The sequence below is a fragment of the Procambarus clarkii genome, chromosome 45 (assembly GCF_040958095.1).
Source record: "Procambarus clarkii isolate CNS0578487 chromosome 45, FALCON_Pclarkii_2.0, whole genome shotgun sequence".
NCBI lineage: Eukaryota > Metazoa > Arthropoda > Malacostraca > Decapoda > Cambaridae > Procambarus > Procambarus clarkii.
Genome location: NC_091194.1, coordinates 36,146,618 through 36,171,567, shown reverse-complemented (window position 1 = coordinate 36,171,567; position 24,950 = coordinate 36,146,618). Strand labels below are relative to the sequence as shown.

Below are 24,950 nucleotides of genomic sequence, written 5' to 3'. Positions count from 1 at the left end.
AACAGGAGAAGCCGAACGAGAGCACACACGACGGCCGTTAGGAGAGCGATGGACATCCGCCCGCACCGACAGGCGGCGGGGAGAGCCGATAGATGGAGGAAGAGGATGGGAAGGAGGATCGGAGGGAGACGAGGAAGAAGACACAGAAGACACGACAGACCGGGTAGAAGGAAGGGGAACCCCAGACAGAGAACCAGGAGGAGGATCCTTCGGGAGAGAACCCAAAGGGACAGAGGAGGCGGCAGTGGGCGCATCAGGGTCCAAGGCCCGGAAACGGTTGTGAGTCTGAGGAAGGCGGGAAGGACGAGGAGAGGAAGAGCGCAACACGCGAGCATAAGAGATATTAGCATAAGGCGGGAGCCGGCGAACCTGGCGCCTCGCCTCAGGAAAAGATAAACGCTCCCGGTGCTTCAAGTTGAGGACGGCTGCCTCAAGCTTGTAATGGACACACGCACGGGAGAAGGTAGGATGGGCCTCACCGCAGTTGAGGCAACGAGCCTGGGGAGAAGCGCACTCCGACTTAGAGTGACCTACGCCACCACACAAAGGACAGAGAGAGACAGTCCCGGAGCAGCGGAGGGCACCATGCCCAAACCTCCAGCACTTGTTGCAGAGCCGAGGAGAAGGAATGTACTTCTGGACAGAGCACCGGGCACCAGCAAGAATGACAGAGGGTGGAAGGGTCCTACCATCAAAGGTAATCTTCACAACCTGGAGGGGTTGACGGCGACTACCACGAGGGGGACGAGTAAACGTGTCCACCTGGAGAATAGAGTGGCCCTGGGCAGCGAGGATATGTCGAATATCGTCGTGGCAGTCGCGCAGGTCCCGAACACCGGTCGCAACATGGGGCGGGAGCAAAATAGTGCCAACACTGGCATTCAACTGAACGTTCTTCGAGACCCGAACGGGGGTCTCGCCAAGGCAGGATAAGGCAGCCAAGCGGGAAGCAGCATCCTGAGAAGGAGCAGCAACGACACGTGTACCGAGACGAGTGGGGTTGAAAGTAATGGAGGCATCCACGGAATCAATGAGATGTCGATGGAGGGAGAAATCGTCAGGAGGCGCAGAATCAAGAGGGAGGAGATCAAAATATTTGGCCCACGAAGCGGGACCAAACAAGGCTTGATAGGTAGCAGAACTGGAAGGAATCGAGTGAGGGCGGCCGTGACGAGGGCGGCGGTGAGAACCCCCAGAGAGAGAGGGGTTAAAAGGCGCAGTAGTTACAACTAGAGAAGGAGCCGCGCCAGGGGACGAGGTAGTCACCACTGGGGGCTTGGGGCTCGACCCAACCACAGAGGAGGGAGGGGAGCCAGAGGAAGGAGTCAGAGAGGCCAAAGGAGGAGCAAGGTCGGGGCCCAATGCAGCGGAGGCTACAGAGCCCGGTCTTCCAATACGGACCGACTCGGGGGCTTGGTCGCCCACCCCACGAGCCTGAGAAGGTAAACCAGAAGAAGCCGAAGCAGGGGTAATCATCTTGACGAGAGAAAGAATTCACTCACGAATGTGCCCCCACACCCACCATGGAGCCACAATTAGAGGCAGGACACCCAACAAGAAGCTATCGCCGATCTTGTCGGGGCCTCCTAGGGGTGCGTCGCGAGTATACGCCCCACAAACGCCACCTTAAGAAACCGACAGTCCGTCGAGATCGGGTTCAGTGACGAAGTGGGGATTGACAATAAAAGGTTCCCCTCGCTCTCGACGTCGGGTACTGCAGTTCTACGGGTGCATGAGTATGCCTCCTCAAGCACCCGGGCGTCAAAAGAGAAGAAGTCCAAGGGAAGAACCAGAACGAGCAAAAGGTCGGTAGGAAACGGCAAGCAGATAGGAGAAGAGGGGGGAGAAAAACGAAACAGAAGGAAAAGGAAAAGATGCCCAGCAGAATTGGAGAGGACGGCAGCAGGAGCACAAGGCTAGAAAAGGACAGAGGACTGTCCCAAGGAGCATCACACTCCGGCAGCCGCCCACTAAGCCCCCACACGGCGACAACGAGCTGAGCGGGGAGGGGGACTATTTTCATGTGTAAATCGGAGTACTGACTCTCTCTCTAGGTGTCTTTTTAGGTCAATTAGTTCATCTGAGTCTTTTACTATTACGAATATGTCATCTACATAACGGCAGTATACAGTTGGTTTTTGTCTGCTACTGAAGACCCTATCTTCGATGGTTCCCATATAAAAATTAGCAAATAAAACTCCTAAGGGGGAGCCCATTGCTACTCCGTCTATTTGTAAATACATGTCTCCTTGTGGACTGATGAAAGGGGCTTCCTTTGTACATGCTTCGAGAAGACTTTTCAAGTGTGGCTCAGGTATGTCTAATTTGGGGGTGCTCTCGTCTCTGTATACTCTGTCCAGTATCATTCCTATGGTTGTGTCGACTGGGACGTTCGTAAAAAGGGATTCAACGTCCAGGGAAGCGATGATTCCATCGGGCTGGGTAGATTTGATCAATTCTAGGAAATCTGCTGATGATTGTAGACTAAACTTACTTGGAGTGTATGGAGTTAGGAGTTCATTGAGTTTCTTTGCCAGGTGATAAGTTGGGGTTGGTATTTGGCTGATTATAGGGCGTAGTGGGTTACCTGGTTTATGCGTCTTAACATTGCCGTAGGCATATCCTAAGCCATAGTCGCCTTGAAGTTTATTGAAATGCACACTACCTTTCTTTGCGTTGATTGCTGTAATTGTTTTGTTTCGCAATACAGAGTTTACCTATAGGTATAGGCAAGAGCTCATTCGGCATCAACTAAACAAGAAGAAGGAAGCCCTCCAAACCTTTATAGAGCAGGCGGAGCATCTGTTAAACAAATGGACCCAGTACGACATCCCTATCCAACTCAAGCAAACCATCAACAGTGAACTATTTAACCTGAAACAACAATATATAATATATATATATATATATATATATATATATATATATATATATATATATAATATATATATATATATTATATATATATATATAATATATATATATATATATATATATATATATATATATATATATATATATATATATATATATATATATATATTATAATATATATACACACATATATATATATAGGTTATATATAGGAATCTATATGTGTCTATATATAGACACATATAGATTCTTCTATATAGACATTAGCCATTTTCATTCTTCGTCATATCCAAGTCTGCTGTGTGATGCACATGTCTTCTTGCTTCACCACCCTGTAATGAAATATTGTTTGTTACTAATTGTTTTCAATAATACATTATTTTATTATATAATATTTAATTTATTAATTAAAAACTGTTTCCATATTATAGAAAAAAAAACTAAAACAAGAATCTATATAAAACTATAGAATAGAATAGAATAGAATAATAGAATAGAATCTATATAGAATCTATATATCATATATATATTTATAAAAATAAATATATATAAATATATATATATATATATATATATATATATATATATATATATATATATATATATATATATATATATATATATATATATTTATATATATGTGTGTATATCACGAAAATAAACACGTGATTAAGAATGTGACAATGTCAGACCACGGAGGAAGAATGAAACAGGAATTTCCTTAAGTACTTTCGTATATTAAATACATCTTCAGAAGGACCTTCTGAAGATGTATTTAATATACAAAAGTACTTAAGGAAATTCCTGTTTCATTCTTCCTCCGTGGTCTGACATTGTCATATTTATATATATATATATATTATTATATCCTGCATTATTCCAGCCCATTATTAGAGATAGTAGCCACCTCTTATTTTGGTTTTCTTTCATTATTAGTGCTCAGAAAATTAAATATATCTACATATTTAGTCAAAATCAGTTACATTATTTTATCTTATTCATAGCATAAATGTTCTCAAAGATTACTAAAAAGAAATTGAATTAGACTACAGCAAATTGGCAAACTTTACCTTGTATCTGTTTCCACCGAGTTTGTTTGGGGCGTTCTTCAACATATCAGCAATACTTGTCTCAACATCTCTTTCAGTTGCATTAGTGTGGGTGTTGATACAGGCTTCTGGAAATTTATAAGAATTAATTAATATATATAATTATAATTCACTTTGCCATTCCCCATTCCACAGTCCTCTCGTCCTTCCCACTTCCCCGTCCCCACATCATCCCCACTATTCCCACTTCCCTGTCCCATCGTCCTCCTTACCATTTTCCCCTCCCCTGTCCTTCTTCCTCCCCCACCATCTCCCATTCACCTGTCCCTTTGTCCTCCCCAGCATTCCCCTGTCCCCACCATCCCCAACTCCCCAGTCCCCTCGTCCTCCCCACCATTACCCTCTCCTCTGTCCCCTCGTCTTCCCCACCATCCCCCCTCTCGTCCTCCCCACCATTCCAAACTACCTCATCCGATGCATTCTATAATGGTCTGATGCTTCCATCAGAAAATTGGGAACATCAAATGATCTGATATTCCCATCACTGAAAAATAAGAACAGCTAAAAAAATGAAATGAAAAAAATAAAAAAATAAACTATACTCATGAAATGAACAGTATGGTAAACAACACAGCTCAATTTCAATGCAATGTCACACAAAATTATTAAATCGAAATGAAAATAAATTGAAATCTATGAAAATTCAAATTATCAATGCAATCGGAAATATTGAAATAATATCGCAACATAATATAGTGTGGGTTGCTCTTACGTGCAACAGACGGTGCTGTTTTTCAAAAAAGGCATGGTTTTACCTGTCACAAGTGTGGCATCTATACTTATACTCACGAAATGAACGGTATGGTAAACAACATAGCTCAATTGCAATGCAATGTCACAATAACATTTAATAACAATAATAACAATAACATTTAAATATACTTTAAGATATAATCTAGAAGAAAAAAAGAACATTGAAACGGTTCATGAACTCGATTTCAATAAAGGACACTATGGGGAACTTTGAAAAACAGTTAATGAGTATAATTAGACAGACTTGTTGCTAGGCAGAGGAGTAAATAATGAGATATATGGCAAATTTTGCAAAATATACGGCACACAAACATTCATACCCAAACAAAGCAAAATGCTAGGTAAGAACAAAGCAGTTGGCCCGTAGGGGAAAGGAGATACCCACAAGACTGGAATACAAGTCATTAACAAGCACACAAGTACTACACCACACAACAACCGCACTACTACCAGAACTGGACGAATCACTACCCAAACAACACATTGCACATCACTACCAAAACAACACAACACAACACAATAATGATGTAAACAATAAATTAAAAAAAATTCCACTTATTAATGTCAACCAACAAACTCCCACTAAATATAGAAAGGACCTACAACATCTTACTTGGGAGCAAATCAATAAATGCAATTCATCTACAGTTACACAATGTTAACATCAGAAATAAAAAAGATGGTAAGTTCCTTGGTCTATACTTAGATCTGCCCGAAACGCTATGAGTGCTAGTTGCTTTACAAGAATGTATAACTTCAAGTCATTGTACTCTCCCCCAATGTACCTTCTTGTATATAAAGAAAAAAAAAATAAATAAACAAACACATAATAAATCAATACTTACTAAATTTTGTCTATTATGTAGCAAAGAAGCAGGTCTACGGAAGGCTTTTCTGTTGAGTTCGAAGCCCAGATTACTCGTGGTCTCTGAAATAAGTTAAGATTATAAGTATAAAATTTATAAAACCAAATAATAAATCCGGTATTGCTCAATTTCAGATGCAGACGTACTGAATGATATATCAGACTGTCAGCATGGTATTCGATCTGGAAGGTCCAGTGTAACGAATTTACTTAGTTTCTATGATCGAGCCACAGAGATCTATAAAGAACTCTGATCAAGAAAGAGATCTAGGGGGTGGTTTTAGATAGAAAACTATAACCTGAGGATCATATTAAGAACATTCTGCGAGGGGCCTATGCTACACTTTTTAACTTTAGAATTGCTTTTAAATACATAGGTCAAAAAGTTTTAAAAGTTTTAACAATTTTTAAACCTCTCGTGTATCATGAGTGTGTTAAAGCTTCAGATGGTGCATTCAGATGATGAATATTACCTAGTTCCTTCATCTGGGAAGAATGAACACATATTGGTGCATTCGGATGATAAAAACTAACTACTGTAGTTCAATTGATCAACAGACTGTATATCATATGCAGACTGTATGTGGATCTGTGGGCCACTCCAAACAACAGCCTGGTGGACCAAGCTTCACCAGGCCTAAAGCACAAAGTGATATAGATGTGATAGAGAAACTAGGTTAAATGGAGGAGTAGGTCTGTATATTAAACAGCACCTGACGTGCACAGAGCTACTAAACTCAATGTGGTGGTAGAGTGGTGGGGGGGGGGGGGGGAAACATTGCAGAAAAAAACAAAAATACAATTTGGTCAACAAAACAGCATTGTTTAAAATAGAAGACATGGGTTGACATTTTGGGGGTAAGGTAGGTTACATTGAGTTAATTAGTTAGTACTTAGTTTTTATCTTAAACTGGTTGGGAGAGGTACAGTGTTGCTGTGCTGGTGAAAGAACACCTAAAGGTAAATTAAATAAAGATTTCGAATCCACAAGAAGTTGACATAATAGCACTAGAGATCTGCAATCAGGATGATAAACTTTCCTTAAAGAATTTGACAAACACTTGCTGATAGGACATGAAGTAAATGAAATGTATGTCAAATTTTGTGAAATATATGATAAAAGCACAACAAAATTTGTACCAAAGGAGAGATGCAGAACTAGGAAAGGGGTTTGTTCAACAGAAATTGCGAGAGGGCCTGAGACCCAAACACACACAAATGGAATCAATATATAGCAAGAGGCCAAACCCCCAAACATACAAGCGATGCAAAGATGCGAGAAACAGCAGCAGCATTAAGGAGAGGGACTTAAGGACCATAAATAAAGTGTGAAAATAAACTCAAGTAAATTTTTTTAACTACTCTCGACAGTGAAGAAAAACAAATATTCAGACGATTTGTGTTAGAATCATTAATCTTACACTTTCGGTCATATTCAACAACACAAATACATACACACACATTCCTGTTGCTGTAGCAAGTGAAGAATTACACACACAGATCACAATAACGTGATGCATCAAATGAACAAATCCACAAGGGCCATGACGAGGATTCGAACCTGCGTCCGGGAGCATCCCAGACACTGCCTTAATCGACTGAGCTACAACAGGGTAAAAGGGTTGAAACCGAAGTTCTACTGAACTTACTGGATCCCATAGCCTCTCCGAGGCACAAACCAGGCTTTTACACAAACCCCCCCCCCCCCTGCACCCGAGCTCAATTGTCAAAAGTGAAAAATTGGGTTTGTCTTCCGAATGCACCATATCAGTAAATTTTTTAATAATCTTTTAAAAATAGTAAATGCCACTATTTTTGCAAAATTATTACGAGATCTATTATTCTATAGAATAATGCATATAAATGCATATATGCATATAAATACAAAACAAATAAATGTAAGTAATTTTACCTTGCACCTAGATCCACCAAGCCTGTATGGCGCGCGTTTCAGTACTTCGGAAATCTAGAACTATCTTGAATCTCTAATCTGCAATGAAACAATACATATTATTGCACTTACCAAAACATGGATGAATGTAGAAAATACAGAACTATTAGCTGAATATCAAATAAATGGATTTAATCTATTTCACACAGATAGATATATTAGATATTATATTATATTCCTTTCCTCCCTAGAATCTGGATGTAGCAGGTGCTCAATTGTCAAAAGTGAAAAATTTGGTTTATTTAACATACACGCCATAGACCGGCTTGGGAAAAAAAAGTTCGTAAAACCCAGGGGCCATAGACCGGCTTGGGAAAAAAAGTTCGTAAAACCCAGGGGCCATAGACCGGCTATGAAAGAAAATTTGAGAAAACCCTGGAGCCATAGAACGGCTATTTAATCCCCTTGAACGGATAATCATCTGTATCAAACCTTATTACAGGTAAAACCAGTAGGCAGTCTACTGTATTTTATCAAACCCTTATTAGAATAATAGATCTCGTAATAATTTTGCAAAAATAGTGGCATTTACTATTTTTAAAAGATTATTAAAAAATTTACTGATATGGTGCATTCGGAAGACAAACCCAATTTTTCACTTTTGACAATTGAGCACCTGCTACATCCAGATTCTAGGGAGGAAAGGAAGGACGATCTTACTGGATCCCATAGCCTCTCCGAGGCACAAACCAGGCTTTTACACAACCCCCCGCCCCCCCTGCACCCGAGCTCAATTGTCAAAAGTGAAAAATTGGGTTTGTCTTCCGAATGCACCATATCAGTAAATTTTTTAATAATCTTTTAAAAATAGTAAATGCCACTATTTTTGCAAAATTATTACGAGATCTATTATTCTATAGAATAATGCATATAAATGCATATATGCATATAAATACAAAACAAGTAAATGTAAATAATTTTACCTTGCACCTAGATCCACCAAGCCTGTATGGCGCGCGTTTCAGTACTTCGGAAATCTAGAACTATCTTGAATCTCTAATCTGCAATGAAACAATACATATTATTGCACTTACCAAAACATGGATGAATGTAGAAAATACAGAACTATTAGCTGAATATCAAATAAATGGATTTAATCTATTTCACACAGATAGATATATTAGATATTATATTATATTCCTTTCCTCCCTAGAATCTGAATGTAGCAGGTGCTCAATTGTCAAAAGTGAAAAATTTGGTTTATTTAACATACACGCCATAGACCGGCTTGGGAAAAAAAAATTCGTAAAACCCAGGGGCCATAGACCGGCTTGGGAAAAAAAGTTTGTAAAACCCAGGGGCCATAGACCGGCTATGAAAGAAAATTTGAGAAAACCCTGGGGCCATAGAACGGCTATTTAATCCCCTTGAACGGATAATCATCTGTATCAAACCTTATTACAGGTAAAACCAGTAGGCAGTCTACTGTATTTTATCAAACCCTTATTAGAATAATAGATCTCGTAATAATTTTGCAAAAATAGTGGCATTTACTATTTTTAAAAGATTATTTAAAAATTTACTGATATGGTGCATTCGGAAGACAAACCCAATTTTTCACTTTTGACAATTGAGCACCTGCTACATCCAGATTCTAGGGAGGAAAGGAAGGACGATCTTACTGGATCCCATAGCCTCTCCGAGGCACAAACCAGGCTTTTACACAACCCACCCCCCCCCCTGCACCCGAGCTCAATTGTCAAAAGTGAAAAATTGGGTTTGTCTTCCGAATGCACCATATCAGTAAATTTTTTAATAATCTTTTAAAAATAGTAAATGCCACTATTTTTGCAAAATTATTACGAGATCTATTATTCTATAGAATAATGCATATAAATGCATATACGCATATAAATACAAAACAAGTAAATGTAAATAATTTTACCTTGCACCTAGATCCACCAAGCCTGTATGTCGCGCGTTTCAGTACTTCAGAAATCTAGAACTATCTTGAATCTCTAATCTGCAATGAAACAATACATATTATTGCACTTACCAAAACATGGATGAATGTAGAAAATACAGAACTATTAGCTGAATATCAAATAAATGGATTTAATCTATTTCACACAGATAGATATATTAGATATTATATTATATTCCTTTCCTCCCTAGAATCTGGATGTAGCAGGTGCTCAATTGTCAAAAGTGAAAAATTTGGTTTATTTAACATACACGCCATAGACCAGCTTGGGAAAAAAAAGCTAGGTTAGGCTAGGTAAAAGCTAGGTAAAAAAGAAAGGAGCTAGGTTAGACTATGTATGTTTAAATCTCTGATTTAAACAGAGCCAGTGTTCAGTCAAATAACTGAATTTATCAAATCTTATCCTTGTATAATATACAAGCTGATGTGAGATCCCTGTCTACAGGTGGACTGGAACTTCTATCAACTAATCCATACATCAAACCTGTCCCTTACAGCCCACAATCTATCATTAGGAAAACCATGTGAGAAATCTTTAAGGAATTCTGATAAAGAAAGAGATCTAGGGGTGGTTCTAAATAGAAAACTATCACCTGAGGACCACATAAAGAACATTGTGTGAGGAGCCTATGCCATGCATTCCAACTTCAGAATTGCTTTTAAATACATGGATGGCGAAATACTAAAGAAATTGTTCACCACTTTTGCTAGTCCAAAGCTAGAATATGCAGCAGTTGTGGGGTGCCCTTATTGGGGTGCCATCACATTTAAACCAACCAAGCCCACAAATACGTCAACATGGACCAGCATTACACAGTCTAACATACTCTGTCAGATGTAACAACTAAATTTGTGAATTCAAGACCTAATCTATTGCATAATACAGTGTTAGTACGAGAAAAACATTATTTACATTCGAAGCCGTGTTTTAAAATGGCGGCGATCTTGTTGTACTGACGCTCCAAACTGTGTGTTCGTTTGCGTATGATGAACATGTGACAATTTACTACAACAATTATTTAATTATTCTTATTCTTTATTTTACTATTTTTAGGGTACATGAAATTTCCAACTTATTTGCACACAATAATATAATTGCATTGTCATAACCTTTATATATTACGGAAAATACGATGACATGAACGAAGTCAAAGTGAAGTTGAAGTCAAAGTCATTCGCCGAACGTATTAGTCATTTTTTTTCTCCCAAACGATAGGGGATAACAAATCCACAGAGCATATAAGTGTACAGTAAAGTCAATTTTATTCAGGAAAGTACATACATAGTTGATTTACAAACATAATGTTGGATTTATAGATAGAGCTAGTGCATACAATACCTAAAGCCAATATAGTAGGCATATAGCATTTCAGGCTACCGGGCAGTATATATGGACCCCTTACTCAAATCTCTGAATATGTTAGATATTAAGTCCCTGCACATACTCTCATGTGTATTTTATATATATAAAACGCTGCACTGTAATGTCAATCCTGACCCTAAAAGCTTCCTAGAAGGTTGTAACAGATCCCATGAGCACCACACCAGAAACAAATACCTATTTGATATTCCAAGAGTACGACTTAGTCAAACTAGAAATGCTTTACAAATCAAGGGACCTCGAATGTGGAATGACCTTCCCAATTATGTTAAAAACTGTACCTCTCCCAACCAGTTTAAGATAAATAAAGATAAATTTATAAGTTAAGAAAAATTCCACAAATCAACAACCCTGTTACTGACCCAGTATTTACCCAAGTCTTTCCTAAATCTAAACTTATCCAATTTATACCCATTGTTTCGTGTTCTATCGTGTGTTGACAATTTTAATAACCTATTAATATCCCCTTTGTTATATCCATTCAGGAAATTGTGGTTGATCTCGAACCCATTAATAATGTGACGACTTATACAGAATTTTGTAACTATATCATCAAGATTGTAACCAGCTTAGCTAAATGTAGTGTGAGGTTCAGTCCCTAAGCCCATATATGTGCCTCTCTAACCATTTAGGTTACAGGGCAAAAACATAAAAACAAAGGTAACTGCAGAAGGCCTATTGGCCCATACCAGGCAGCTCCTATCTATAACAGATAAACACTAAGTACTACCTAATTAACTCAATGTAACCTACCTAACCAACAAAATGTCAATCCATATCTTTTATTTTAAACAATGCTGTTTTGTTGACCAAATTGTATTTTTACTCTTTTTCTGTCATGTTTCTCCCACCCCTGTTTTTTCCCTTTTTTCTTATTTTTTCTCAACATAATTCATACTTTAATTATGTGGATCAGGACATCACCTGATCAAACACATCAAACATCGTTTGACCACCATCAAACACACACATTTCGTGTGTGTTTGACGCTCACTGATATGTACCAGCGTTGTTTTATATATGGTGCTATTCTATCTTACGCTTTGTTGCTCTTTTTTACCTACGGGCTCATAGAACATTCTATTGCGAAAACATTGGCACAAAAATGAATGACGTACATACAATAATAATGTCAGGACAGTGAAATAATTATAAACTTTCAAAGCACTGTATCGCCCATGTGTCGTCTTGTCACCAATACTGGGTAACAGTTCCGCCACTTCCCACACTCTTGCGGGTGGGCAGCGACCATTATTCTACGTTTATATTCATATCACCGTGTTGGGAATTTCATTGCGAGTACATTGATACCAAAATTAACGCTGTAGGACAAGTGTGGAAGTGATAACAATCCCAAGAGTAAAAACATTTTGTTACTCTTGGGCACTCACGGCGAGTCATCTACGTAGGTATTTATTGGGTGCTGGTATTCATATAACTTTTGGTGATCGTTTTTGCTGATGTTCTTCTAGAGAATGTTATTGCGAACACGTTGGTACCAAAATGAAATACATAGCTCAAGAACTAAGGTCAGGAGAGTAAAAAGAGTATACACATTTTTGTTTTGACGCTTAACTAAGGTTATTGTGAGTACTCATCGCCTGCCTAGAAACTGGAACTAGTAATTCCATCTATCATCATACTATCATACAAGAGGAGCCACACATCTATGGATCATCCAATAAAATCAGCAGACTTCTAGATGTTACTACTGCTCGGCTTAGACTCGGTTACAAGTATCTCTGGGAATTCTCATTATCTGCTGATGTAGACCTGACCAAATGTAAACTGTGTCAACAAAATTATTCGCACACCCTCCGTCACTATGTGATGGAGTGCGAAAAGATACATGAATTTAGAGACAATTCTATAACCAATGTTCCAGCGATGTGTCAATATTTCATTCAAAATGATCTGCTACCAGAAATTTTAGCCAAATATCCCCAGTTTGCTAACTGTAGATAACAACTAAGTGATTGTAACCTATCCACCGCTGCCCACTGGATGGGGGACTGTGTGCAGGACAAACATATAAATTTTGATACTAGCTCTCCACATATGTCAGTTGCTTAACACTTTAGTGCACGCGGCACTAGCTGGAAAAACAAGCGGGTTGTGCGCGCAGCGTTCTGGGCGCTCAAGCGTAAACACAAAAAAGTTTATAATCTTTTCACGCTCCTAACCTCAATTCTCAAGCTACGTTTTTCATTTTGGTATCAATGCGTTGGCAATAAAATTATCTACAAGATCATATGCATAAAATGTCACCGAAGCATTTGGTATCCCACCACGAAGTAAATAAACACGAAGATGACTCGCCGTGACACCCAAACAGGAAGTAAATGTTCATACTCTTTCGTTTGTTGCCAGCCTCACAGTCATCCTACAGCGCTCATTTTGATATCACTGAACTCACAATAAAATTCCCCACCCAGACATATGCCTATCAATGTCTAATTATGGTATCGGGTGACCCGCACGAGTGTGGGAACTGGGCGAAGCGTTAGCCGTGATTTCAGCAGGGACGACACTGGTGTGATGCAGCGCTTTGAATGATTATACTTATTTCACTGTCCTGACATTATTTCTGGAGCTACGTATTTCATTTTTATAGCAATGTGTTCGCAATAGAAAGTTCTATAAGAACATGGGTAGAGTTCGCCAACACAGCGTCAAATAAATTTGCGGGGAATAAAATCTTACGCGTGTTTGTACCCATGAGCGTCAAAAGTTTTTACTTTGCTCATGTTTTTCAAGTTTATACTTGTTTCACACCGTTTTTTTTTTGTATAGTGTTCGGAATAAAATTCCCTACACAGACATATGCATATCAAATACAATTCCTTGGAATTCACAGCTGTAGAGATGACGGAAAACACACAACCGGAACCCGCTCTTGACACTCCAACTCACACCCGCAACACCCACAAAAAAAGTTTCTCTTGTTTCGTGTATACTTACTTTAGTTTTCGTGCTACAGTTCTCATTTAGGTATCAAAATATTCCTAAGAAAATAGACTATAATACTGAAACAATCTAAGACAATTATGTGTACTTACCAAAGCAAAAACGATTGTAGTAAAATAAGTTGAGCATTTTATCTCCACTCCAACTCCTTCAGGTACTGATTCCTGAAGTTGCTCAACAGATGTTCCTAGGTGGAGTGAAGCTGATGTAGGTGGTTATTTCTTGTCCACCCAATACACCCTTTTCCTGTGATAAGTGGTGTAACAAGGTATGACGCAAAGTGGAACATCGCATGTCTTGCACGCTATACCAGTTTCCTTCCTGATACCCGACTTTGAACACACTTCACACCTGCGACGTTTGGGGATTTTTACCAGCTCATGTTTCAATTTATAGTTCAGGCGAGTCTCTGCTATAACAACACGTCGCTGTTGTCTCTGGGTTGGCAATAAACTACTGTCTGAATCGTCGCTCTCACTATTGTTTTCAAACACTAATGTGGAATATGAATTATCTTCATCAGATTCAGCTTCAGCACTAGGTGTAGACGTGAAGAGAGGGCGCCTTACACCCGACGGGCCAGGTGTTGATGGGTCAGCAGCAGGATACACAGGACCAGTGTCATGATTTATGTCTGGAGCATGAACTAGATGTGGAGATGGTGTAGTTGTTGCAGGCCACTCTGCCTTGTCAAATTTCAATAAAGACCAAATAGCAACTTCATGGAACTAGAGCAGAGTTAGTTTCCTTCGATCATCTGTGTTGGCCTTGTACAATGCATAAGCGTTTTGCAATGCCATTTGCAAGAAATAAAATGTTATTTTCTTGGTCCACTTGTGACATTTCCTGGCGAAATGGTAATACTTTACCATTTGATCAAAGTGGTCAACACCCTTCATGAACTTATTGTAGTCAACAATTGCCTGTGGTTTGTTCACCACAACCTGCTGTAGTCTTACTGTTCCATCTGCCCTGCGAACTCGTTTTCTTTTCTGAACTTTCTTTGTGTCTGCATTGTGTAGGTTGGGCGAGGGGAGAGCCGAGCGGAGAGAGATCCGATTGCTCCACGTGACAACAAAACAATGGGCCTGTCACGTGACTCAGTAGGCCGACGTGACTTGCGGCCTACCCGAGAGAACCGGAATTTCATGGCGCGGAGTTTGAAACAAACCCCAAGTAAATCGGATTTAAACTGGATTTTTTACAAATATTTTAAACCGCACCGTAAATTTACGTCGTGATCCGACAAGCGGTTAGGGAAAACGCCCGTAATTCCAAGTCGAAAATCCAGGAAAGTGTTAATTTAGAACCTGTACTTGAGGTCGATCTCGAACCCATTGTTGATGTGATGACTTATATTGAATTTTGTAACTAGCTCATCAAGATTGTAACTTGCTTAGCTAAATGAATTGTGGGGTTCAGTCCCTGAGCCCATTATGTGCCTCTGTAACCCTTTCCACAACCGCCCACAAGATGGGTATGGGGTGCATAATGGGGTGGGGTGTCTTGCCCAAACGTGCCACATCAAAACCACAAGTTGACATTGAATGTGAATTAACAATGAGACAAGTAAGATTTATACTAATACATTTATACTAACTCTGTTGAGCGTTGACCATTTATACATCAAATCTGTTGATGTGAGCACTTTAGTTTAGTCTGCCGTTTAAAGAAAAAAAGAGCATATCAATGGTATATCACAGAAAACGAATTTATCATAAACTCATGTATTTGTCTTATCATATTGAACTGCATTCATATTTTTAATATATAACAATATGAATATACAAATTTCTGTAAATCCCCTACCATGTTGGAATCTGTGGAAATGAATGAGCAAATGTGCTGGCTGAAGGCGCTGAAGGAAACCACATTGGTTTCATTTTGGATACAAATGTCCATGGAGATTCAAAATGGAAACTAATTATATAGTTGAACCTGCAGAGAGGAGTTTAAGAATCTGTGTTGAGAGTGATGGACACAGCCTTCACAATTATACTTCAGAGAATGTAAACATCTAAGAGTCATTAGAAATATGTGTAGAATAATAAACCCTACATTGTTTGAGTTAGGGAAAACACCATTTGTGATATATAGATACTATAGCTGTTCCTAAAGATTCACCCATTTTGCACCAGCAAGATAACATATAAGATTTTAAGAGTTGACGAATGTTAATATTCTTGTTTGATAAACTGTGAACTTGAGACATAGTTAATAAGAACATTCCAATTATAACACAACAAAAAGTTTTCAGAATCTTTAACACCACTTTCCAGCAACTTATATAATTTATATAAATTATTTTAGGGAATAATACAAAAATTATATATTAAAACATGATATAGTGTTTAGTGGAATGTATAAGGAGTCAAATTGTGTTAAAAAGAGCGATTTTCAGAAAATTTGGAAAACTACTTTTTTCTGTTCAAATTATAACAAAATGGATTTTAAAGGTTTCACTCAGCCAATATATATCATTCACAATTTATTAATGAATTTTACAAAAAAACACCATAAATTTTATATTTAAACATGTAAAAACTATTTGTTTTACATTTGGAAGAAAATAATTGTAGAAAAACAATTTATAATTAAACCTTTGTGTTTGGATTTTTTGAGTAAAAGTTTCTCAAAGGCTCTCCTGCACCATTCTCAATGCAAATCATTCCCACACCTATGGCAAGAGATAGGCGAACGTTGTGTAGATGATTTGTGTTTGCTGGGCAGGCAATGACAAGTGCCAGGCGTTGACAAGTGCCAGGGGTTGACAAGTGCCAGGCAATGACAAGTGCCAGGGGTTGACAAGTTCCAGGCAATGACAAGTGCCAGGCGTTGACAAGTGCCAGGGGTTGCCAAGTGCCAGATGTTGACAAGTGCCAGGCATTGACAAGTGCCAGGCGTTGACAAGTGCCAGGCATTGACAAGTGCCAGGCGTTGACAAGTGCCAGGCGTTGACAAGTGCCAGGGGTTGACAAGTGCCAGGGGATGACAAGTGCCAGGCGTTGACAAGTGCCAGGCGTTGACAAGTGTCAGGGGTTGACAAGTGCCAGGCAATGACAAGTACCAGGCGTTGACAAGTGCCAGGGGTTGACAAGTGCCAGGGGTTGACAAGTGCCAGGGGTTGACATGTGCCAGGCGTTGACAAGTGCCAGGGGTTTACAAGTGCCAGGGGTTAACAAGTGCCAGGGGTTGACAAGTGCCAGGCACTGATAAGTGCCAGGGGATGACAAGTGCCAGGCGTTGACAAGTGCCAAGCAATGACAAGTGCCAAGCGTTGACAAGTGCCAGGCGTTGACAAATGCCAGGGGTTGACAAGTTCCAGGCATTGACAAGTGCCAGGGAATGACAAGTGCCAGGCGTTGACAAGTGCCAGGCGTTGACAAGTGCCAGGGGTTGACAAGTGCCAGGCATTGACAAGTGCCAGGCGTTGACAAGTGCCAGGCATTCACAAGTGCCAGGCGTTGACAAGGGCCAGGCGTTGACAAGTGCCAGGGGTTGACAAGTGCCAGGGGTTGACAAGTGCCAGGGGATGACAAGTGCCAGGCGTTGACAAGTGCCAGGGGTTGACAAGTGCCAGGGGTTGACAATGGCCAGGGGTTGACATGTGCCTGGCGTTGACAAGTGCCAGGGGTTGACAAGTGCCAGGCGTTGACAAGTGCCAGGCGTTGACAAGTGCCAGGCATTGACAAGTGCAAGGCGTTGACAAGTGCCAGGCATTGACAATTGCCAGGGGATGACAAGTGCCAGGCATTGACAAGTGCCAAGCATTGACAAGTGCCAGGAGTTGACAAGTGCCAGGCGTTGACAAGTGCCAGGCATTGACAAGCGCCAGGCATTGCCAAGTGCCAGGCGTTGACAAGTGCCAGGGGTCGCCAAGTGCCAGGCGTTGACAAGTGCACGGGGTTGACAAGTGCCAGGGGTTGACAATGCCAGGGGTTGACAAGTGCCAGGGGAAGACAAGTGACAGGCAATGGCAAGTGCAGGGGGTTGACAAGTGCCAGGGGTTGACAAGTGCCAGGCGTTGACAAGTGCCAGGCGTTGACAAGTGCCAGGCGTTGACAAGTGCCAGGGGTTACCAAGTGCCAGGCGTTGACAAGTGCCAGGGGTTGCCAAGTGCCAGGCGTTGACAAGTGCAGGGGGTTGACAAGTGCCAGGGGTTGACAAGTGCCAGGCATTCACAAGTGCCAGGCGTTGACAAGGGCCAGGCGTTGACAAGTGCCAGGGGTTGACAAGTGCCAGGGGTTGACAAGTGCCAGGGGATGACAAGTGCCAGGCGTTGACAAGTGCCAGGGGTTGACAAGTGCCAGGGGTTGACAATGGCCAGGGGTTGACATGTGCCTGGCGTTGACAAGTGCCAGGGGTTGACAAGTGCCAGGCGTTGACAAGTGCCAGGCGTTGACAAGTGCCAGGCATTGACAAGTGCAAGGCGTTGACAAGTGCCAGGCATTGACAATTGCCAGGGGATGACAAGTGCCAGGCATTGACAAGTGCCAAGCATTGACAAGTGCCAGGAGTTGACAAGTGCCAGGCGTTGACAAGTGCCAGGCATTGACAAGTGCCAGGCGTTGACAAGTGCCAGGCGTTGACAAGTGCCAGGGGTTGCCAAGTGCCAGGCGTTGACAAGTGCCAGGGGTCGCCAAGTGCCAGGCGTTGACAAGTGCAGGGGGTTGACAAGTGCCAGGGGTTGACAATGCCAGGGGTTGACAAGTGCCAGGGGAAGACAAGTGACAGGCAATGGCAAGTGCAGGGGGTTGACAAGTGCCAGGGGTTGACAAGTGCCAGGCGTTGACAAGTGCCAGGCGTTGACAAGTGCCAGGCGTTGACAAGTGCCAGGCGTTGACAAGTGCCAGGGGTTACCAAGTGCCAGGCGTTGACAAGTGCCAGGGGTTGCCAAGTGCCAGGCGTTGACAAGTGCAGGGGGTTGACAAGTGCCAGGGGTTGACAAGTGCCAGGGGTTGACAAGTGCCAGGGGAAGACAAGTGACAGGCAATGGCAAGTGCAGGGGGTTGACAAGTGCCAGGGGTTGACAAGTGCAAGGCATTGACAAGTTCCAGGCGTTGACAAGTGCCAGGCGTTGACAAGTGCCAGGCGTTGACAAGTGCCAGGGGTTGCCAAGTGCCAGGCGTTGACAAGTGGCAGGGGTTGCCAAGTGCCTGGCCTTGACAAGTGCAGGGGGTTGACAATTAAGTGCCAGGGGTTGACAAGTGCCAGGGGTTGACAAGTGCCAGGGGTTGACTAGTGCCAGGCAATGACATGTGCCAGGGGTTGACAAGTGCCAGGCGTTGACAAGTGCCAGGGGTTGACAAGTGCCAGGCATTGACAAGTGCTAGGCGTTGACAAGTGCCAGGCGTTGACAAGTGCCAGGCGTTGACAAGTGCCAGGGGTTGACAAGTGCCAGGCATTGACAAGTACCAGGTGTTGACAAGTTCCAGGAGTTGACAAGTGCAAGGGGTTTGACAAGTGCCAGGCGTTGACAAGTGCCAGGGGTTGACAAGTGCCAGGCGTTGACAAGTGCCAGGGGTTTTACAAGTGCCAGGCGTTTACAAGTGCCAGGGGTTGACAAGTGCCAGGGGTTGACTAGTGCCAGGCTATGACATGTGCCAGGGGTTGACAAGTGCGAGGCGTTGACAAGTGCCAGGGGTTGACAAGTGCCAGGCATTGACAAGTGCTAGGCGTTGACAAGTGCCAGGCATTGACAAGTGCTAGGCGTTGACAAGTGCCAGGCGTTGACAAGTGCCAGGGGTTGACAAGTGCCAGGGGTTTACAAGTGCCAGGCGTTGACATGTGCCAGGGGTTGACAAGTCCCAGGGGTTGACATGTGCCAGGGGTTGACAAGTGTCAGGGGTTGACAAGTACCAGGGGTTGAGAACTGCCAGGGGTTGACAAGTGCCAGGCAATGACAAGTGTCAGGCGTTGACAAGTGCCAGGGATTGACAAGTGCCAAGGGTTGACAATTGCCAGGGGATGACAAGTGTCAGGCGTTGACAAGTGCCAGGCGTTGACAAGTGCCAGGGGTTTACAAGTGCCAGGCGTTGACATGTGCCAGGGGTTGACAAGTCCCAGGGGTTGACATGTGCCAGGGGTTGACAAGTGTCAGGGGTTGACAAGTACCAGGGGTTGACAAGTGCCAGGGGTTGACAAGTGTCAGGGGTTGACAAGTACCAGGGGTTGACAAGTGCCAGGGGTTGACAAGTGTCAGGGGTTGACAAGTGCCAGGGGTTGACAAGTGCCAGGCGTTGACAAGTGCCAGGGATTGACAAGTGCCAGGGGTTGACAAGTGCCAGGGGAAGACAAGTGACAGGCAATGACAAGTGCAGGGGGTTGACAAGTGCCAGGGGTTGACAAGTGCCAGGCATTGACAAGTGCCAGGCGTTGACAAGTGCCAGGCGTTGACAAGTGCCAGGGGTTGCCAATTGCCAGGCGTTGACAAGTGCCAGGGGTTGCCAATTGCCAGGCGTTGACAAGTGCAGGGGGTTGACAAGTGCCAGGCGTTGACAAGTGCCAGGCGTTGACAAGTGCCAGGGGTTGCCAAGTGCCAGGCGTTGACAAGTGCCAGGGGTCGCCAAGTGCCAGGCGTTGACAAGTGCAGGGGGTTGACAAGTGCCAGGGGTTAACAACGCCAGGGGTTGACAAGTGCCAGGGGAAGACAAGTGACAGGCAATGGCAAGTGCAGGGGGTTGACAAGTGCCAGGGGTTGACAAGTGCCAGGCGTTGACAAGTGCCAGGCGTTGACAAGTGCCAGGCGTTGACAAGTGTTAGGCGTTGACAAGTGCCAGGGGTTGCCAAGTGCCAGGCGTTGACAAGTGCCAGGGGTTGCCAAGTGCCAGGCGTTGACAAGTGCAGGGGGTTGACAAGTGCCAGGGGTTGACAAGTGCCAGGGGTTGACAAGTGCCAGGGGAAGACAAGTGACAGGCAATGGCAAGTGCAGGGGGTTGACAAGTGCCAGGGGTTGACAAGTGCAAGGCATTGACAAGTGCCAGGCGTTGACAAGTGCCAGGCGTTGACAAGTGCCAGGGGTTGCCAAGTGCCAGGCGTTGACAAGTGCCAGGGGTTGCCAAGTGCCAGGCGTTGACAAGTGCAGGGGGTTGACAAGTGCCAGGGGTTGACAAGTGCCAGGGGTTGACAAGTGCCAGGGGTTGACTAGTGCCAGGCAATGACATGTGCCAGGGGTTGACAAGTGCCAGGCAATGACAAGTGCCAGGCATTGACAAGTGCCAGGGGTTGCCAAGTGCCAGGCGTTGACAAGTGCCAGGGGTTGTCAAGTGCCAGGCGTTGACAAGTGCAGGGGGTTGACAAGTGCCAGGGGTTGACAAGTGCCATGGGTTGACAAGTGCCAGGGGAAGACAAGTGACAGGCAATGGCAAGTGCAGGGGGTTGACAAGTGCCAGGGGTTGACAAGTGCCAGGGGTTGACAAGTGCCAGGGGATGACACGTGCCAGGGGTTGACAAGTGCCAGGGGTTGACTAGTGCCATGCAATGACATGTGCCAGGGGTAGACAAGTGCCAGGCGTTGACAAGTGCCAGGGGTTGACAAGTGCCAGGCATTGACAAGTGCTAGGCGTTGACAAGTGCCAGGCGTTGACAAGTGCCAGTCGTTGACAAGTTCCAGGGGTTGACAAGTGCCAGGCATTGACAAGTACCAGGTGTTGACAAGTTCCAGGAGTTGACAAGTGCAAGGGGTTTGACAAGTGCCAGGCATTGAGAAGTGCCAGGGGTTGACAAGTGCCAGGCGTTGACAAGTGCCAGGGGTTTTACAAGTGCCAGGCGTTTACAAGTGTTAGGGGTTGACAAGTGCCAGGGGTTTACAAGTGCCAGGCGTTGACATGTGCCAGGGGTTGACAAGTCCCAGGGGTTGACATGTGCCTGGGGTTGACAAGTGTCAGGGGTTGACAAGTACCAGGGGTTGACAAGTGCCATGGGTTGACAAGTGTCAGGGGTTGACAAGTGCCAGGCAATGACAAGTGCCAGGCGTTGACAAGTGCCAGGGATTGACAAGTGCCAGGGGTTGACAAGTGCCAGGGGTTGACAAGTGTCAGGCGTTGACAAGTGCCCGACGTTGACAAGTGCCAGGGGTTGACAAGTGCCAGGCGTTGACAAGTGCCAGGCGTTGACAAGTGCCAGGGGTTGACAAGTGCCAGGGGTTGACAAGTGCCAGGGGTTGACACGTGCCAGGGGTTGACAAGTGCCAGGCGTTGACAAGTGCCAGGCGTTGACAAGTGCCAGGGGTTGACAAGTGCCAGTGGTTGACATGTGCCAGGGGTTGACAAGTGCCAGGCGTTGACAAGTGCCAGGCGTTGACAAGTGCCAGGGGTTGACAAGTGCCAGGCGTTGACAAGTGCCAGGGGTTTTACAAGTGCCAGGCGTTTACAAGTGCCAGGGGTTGACAAGTGCCAGGGGTTTACAAGTGCCAGGCGTTGACATGTGCCAGGGGTTGACAAGTCCCAGGGGTTGACATGTGCCTGGGGTTGACAAGTGTCAGGGGTTGACAAGTACCAGGGGTTGACAAGTGCCATGGGTTGACAAGTGTCAGGGGTTGACAAGTGCCAGGCAATGACAAGTGCCAGGCGTTGACAAGTGCCAGGGATTGACAAGTGCCAGGGGTTGACAAGTGCCAGGGGTTGACAAGTGTCAGGCGTTGACAAGTGCCCGACGTTGACAAGTGCCAGGGGTTGACAAGTGCCAGGCGTTGACAAGTGCCAGGCGTTGACAAGTGCCAGGGGTTGACAAGTGCCAGGGGTTGCCAAGTGCCAGGGGTTGACACGTGCCAGGGGTTGACAAGTGCCAGGCGTTGACAAGTGCCAGGCGTTGACAAGTGCCAGGGGTTGACAAGTGCCAGTGGTTGACAAGTGCCAGGGGTTGACAAGTGCCAGGCGTTGACAAGTGCCAGGCGTTGACAAGTGCCAGGGGTTGACAAGTGCCAGGGGTTGACAAGTGCCAGGGGTTGACAAGTGCCAGGGGAAGACAAGTGACAGGCAATGGCAAGTGCAGGGGGTTGACAAGTGCCAGGGGTTAACAAGTGCCTGGCGTTGACAAGTGCCAGGCGTTGACAAGTGCCAGGCGTTGACAAGTGCCAGGCGTTGACAAGTGCCAGGGGTTGCCAAGTGCCAGGCGTTGACAAGTGCCAGGGGTTGCCAAGTGCCAGGCGTTGACAAGTGCAGGGGGTTGACAAGTGCTAGGGGTTGACAAGTGCCAGGGGTTGACAAGTGCCAGGGGTTGACTAGTGCCAGGCAATGACATGTGCCAGGGGTTAACAAGTGCCAGGCAATGACAAGTGCCAGGCGTTGACAAGTGCCAGGGATTGACAAGTGCCAGGGGTTGACAAGTGCCAGGGGAAGACAAGTGACAGGCAATGGCAAGTGCAGGGGGTTGACAAGTGCCAGGGGTTGACAAGTGCCAGGCATTGACAAGTGCCAGGCGTTGACAAGTGTCAGGCGTTGACAAGTGCCAGGGGTTGCCAAGTGCCAGGCGTTGACAAGTGCAGGGGGTTGACAAGTGCCAGGGGTTGACAAGTGCCAGGGGTTGACTAGTTCCAGGGGTTGACTAGTGCCAGGCAATGACATGTGCCAGGGGTTGACAAGTGCCAGGCAATGACAAGTGCCAGGCGTTGACAAGTGCCAGGGATTGACAAGTGCCAGGGGTTGACAAGTGCCAGGGGAAGACAAGTGACAGGCAATGGCAAGTGCAGGGGGTTGACAAGTGCCAGGGGTTGACAAGTGCCAGGCATTGACAAGTGCCAGGCGTTGACAAGTGCCAGGCGTTGACAAGTGCCAGGGGTTGCCAATTGCCAGGCGTTGACAAGTGCCAGGGGTTGCCAAGTGCCAGGCGTTGACAAGTGCAGGGGGTTGACAAGTGCCAGGGGTTGACAAGTGCCAAGGGTTGACAAGTGCCAGGGGAAGACAAGTGACAGGCAATGGCAAGTGCAGGGGGTTGACAAGTGCCAGGGGTTGACAAGTGCCAGGGGTTGACAAGTGCCAGGGGATGACACGTGCCAGGGGTTGACAAGTGCCAGGGGTTGACTAGTGCCATGCAATGACATGTGCCAGGGGTTGACAAGTGCCAGGCGTTGACAAGTGCCAGGGGTTGACAAGTGCCAGGCATTGACAAGTGCTAGGCGTTGACAAGTGCCAGGCGTTGACAAGTGCCAGGCGTTGACAAGTTCCAGGGGTTGACAAGTGCCAGGCATTGACAAGTACCAGGTGTTGACAAGTTCCAGGAGTTGACAAGTGCAAGGGGTTTGACAAGTGCCAGGCGTTGACAAGTGCCAGGGGTTGACAAGTGCCAGGCGTTGACAAGTGCCAGGGGTTTTACAAGTGCCAGGCGTTTACAAGTGCCAGGGGTTGACAAGTGCCAGGGGTTTACAAGTGCCAGGCGTTGACATGTGCCAGGGGTGACAAGTCCCAGGGGTTGACATGTGCCAGGGGTTGACAAGTGTCAGGGGTTGACAAATACCAGGGGTTGACAAGTGCCATGGGTTGACAAGTGTCAGGGGTTGACAAGTGCCAGGCAATGACAAGTGCCAGGCGTTGACAAGTGCCAGGGATTGACAAGTGCCAGGGGTTGACAAGTGCCAGGGGTTGACAAGTGTCAGGCGTTGACAAGTGCCAGGCGTTAACAAGTGCCAGGGGTTGACAAGTGCCAGGCGTTGACAAGTGCCAGGGGTTGACAAGTGCCAGGGGTTGACAAGTGCCAGGGGTTGACACGTGCCAGGGGTTGACAAGTGCCAGGGGTTGACAAGTGCCAGGCGTTGACAAGTGCCAGGCGTTGACAAGTGCCAGGGGTTGACAAGTGCCAGGGGTTGACAAGTGCCAGGGGTTGACAAGTGCCAGGCGTTGACAAGTGCCAGGCGTTGACAAGTGCCAGGGATTGACAAGTGCCAGGGGTTGACAAGTGCCAGGGGTTGACAAGTGCCAGGGGTTGACAAGTGCCAGGCGTTGACAAGTGCCAGGGGTTGACAAGTGCCAGGGGTTGACAAGTGCCAGGGGTTGACAAGTGCCAGGGGTTGACAAGTGCCAGGGGTTGACAAGTGCCAGGGGTTGACAAGTGTCAGGCGTTGACAAGTGCCAGGCGTTGACAAGTGCCAGGGGTTGACAAGTGCCAGGGGTTGACAAGGGCCAGGTGTTGAC

General features: G+C 44.8%; 1 long non-coding RNA gene across 1 annotated transcript; it reads right to left on the bottom strand.

Moving 5' to 3' along the window:
* Positions 1–3,943: 3,943 nt before the first annotated feature.
* Positions 3,944–10,419, bottom strand: LOC138350376 (uncharacterized). Its single transcript, XR_011222068.1, has 3 exons — positions 10,390–10,419; positions 7,514–7,591; positions 3,944–4,051 (listed from the first exon to the last, which is right to left on the bottom strand). It is a non-coding gene; the product is annotated as an uncharacterized lncRNA (long non-coding RNA).
* Between the last annotated feature and the right edge of the window lie 14,531 nt (positions 10,420–24,950).